General features: G+C 44.4%; 1 pseudogene; it reads right to left on the bottom strand.

Annotated features, from left to right (window-relative positions):
* Positions 1-726: 726 nt before the first annotated feature.
* Positions 727-1498, bottom strand: LOC142424699 (microfibril-associated glycoprotein 3-like; annotated as a pseudogene).
* Positions 1499-1864: the final 366 nt, after the last annotated feature.

The raw sequence follows: 1864 nt of genomic DNA, 5'->3' as shown, positions 1-1864 counted from the left end.
GACATGTCAAGATCCATGATTCATCAGACAGACAATGTGACACGTTTCTCATTCTAAAGTTACTGAAGACATTATTCCTTAGGAACGCAGCGTTCACTTTGCCAGATGAGAAAATCATCAACAACCTCACTGAACTAAATGATGCCTCCTTAGAGGTTAGAAAGACAAGCTCTACCCCTGCCAAAAGGACCAATTCACTCGTGGAGAGTAGTTTACTAATGAGTAGTTATCTCTCTGATGTCTGAACATACAGCTGAATGCTCTGCCCAACAGCATAGCTAAAAAACACCTCACATCTGTGCATTCCAGTACGGGTGTGGACACCTAAGCCACAGAGCAGCTTGGTCCTTGCTCTAAGAGGGGACACGGAGTCTCAGGGTGGGAGACGCTTTAGATAGCATCTGATGCACATTCCTCATTCTCCTGCGGCCTCAGGAGCACTGTCCCACCTAACCTAGGGAAGACTCCTGACAGACACGACAGTGGGTACTTTTCCTCTCCTCTTCCCCCCTCGGGCTCACTGAACTCTGAATGTGCATCACTTACTCAGGCTCCACTGAGATACTGGATTAGAAAAATGCTGCACTTCCACAATGATTTTGGCATTTCCTGTCACGAAGGGCTAGGAATGGAGAAAACCCCATTTGTCTTTGGGTAAAAACGTTTTCTGCCTCCAAGAAATGAGGTTCTTTTCTGAGATTTCTTGTTTGTAGAAATTGGCACTGTTCACAGCTGGCAGGTTTCACATGCTTCCTCTTTGTAGTTTGAGTTCGATTCGGCAGATCCCACATCGTCAGAAGGGCTGATATAGCTGTTGTCTTGGGAATCAGTTCCAATACTTTTCATCTCTGACTGAAGGTGGACAGAGACCTGAAGCGCTATATCTTGGCCCTGCTCATTCAGAGAACTATCAATGGAATCTCCTCCGCCCCATCTCTGGGTTGACGACAGAGATGCCACCCTGAGCATCCAAGGCGGGTCTCTCTTTAATTCTTTCTCCCATGTCGTCAGGGTCATCCACTCGCACGGCTTCAAACATCTCCTCCACAAAAGCTCCGCAGTTTAGAATGACAGGTGGCGGAGGACCACTTCTCGCCAGTTCTTCGATGTAATGAGCGAACTCCATGCTCTTAAATGGGGTGACTTTGGGAAGTTCCAGACTCTTGGCTGAGGTCATGATGGGGATGTGTTTTGCAACCTCAAAGGTCTTCTGAAGTTTCTCAGCCCCTTCCATTCTGAAGAACTCATCGATGGCCTTCTTAGGCTTGCAAAGATGGTTACTCATCATGCATAGCCACGTGACATTCAAAACGAGAGTGATTGTAAAGGCAGTCAGGCAAACAATCATGTAGCAGATGCTCATGTCTCCGGAGGTGAAGATAACACGCAGGGTGACAGAGCAGGAGGCATGGATCAGAGAGGTGATGAAACACGGGTAGAGCCCACGGCCATCAAAGGCCACGCTGGGGATATTCAGGAAGTTATCAGAAACCAACCACTTTCCACCTGATAATGCAACAGAAATTTCACAAACATTACAACAGGAGTATTGTTACTAACGCCGATTATTCCATGAAAGTATTTTAACTCAACTGTTAGGATAATTCACATGGCCTGGAACTTAAAAATAAATCAAGCTCTTTCTTTTTGGCAAAAAAAGAAAAAGGGATGGAATTGCAGATTTGACAAATGTATTAAGTGTAATGGAGAATAACTTGAAGGTGATAAAGTTGTTTTGTAAAAATCTTAAATATATAGTTTTGAAAAAAAATCTGTTTTTTTGGGGGGGTGGGGATACTCCCTCGTGTAAACATGCAAATGTGTAAATATTTAATATCAGGAAACTGATTAATTTTTAGAGATG

The sequence above is a fragment of the Tenrec ecaudatus genome, chromosome 13 (genome assembly GCF_050624435.1).
Source record: "Tenrec ecaudatus isolate mTenEca1 chromosome 13, mTenEca1.hap1, whole genome shotgun sequence".
Taxonomy (NCBI): Eukaryota; Metazoa; Chordata; class Mammalia; order Afrosoricida; family Tenrecidae; genus Tenrec; species Tenrec ecaudatus.
This window is presented reverse-complemented; position numbering and strand designations above follow the sequence as displayed.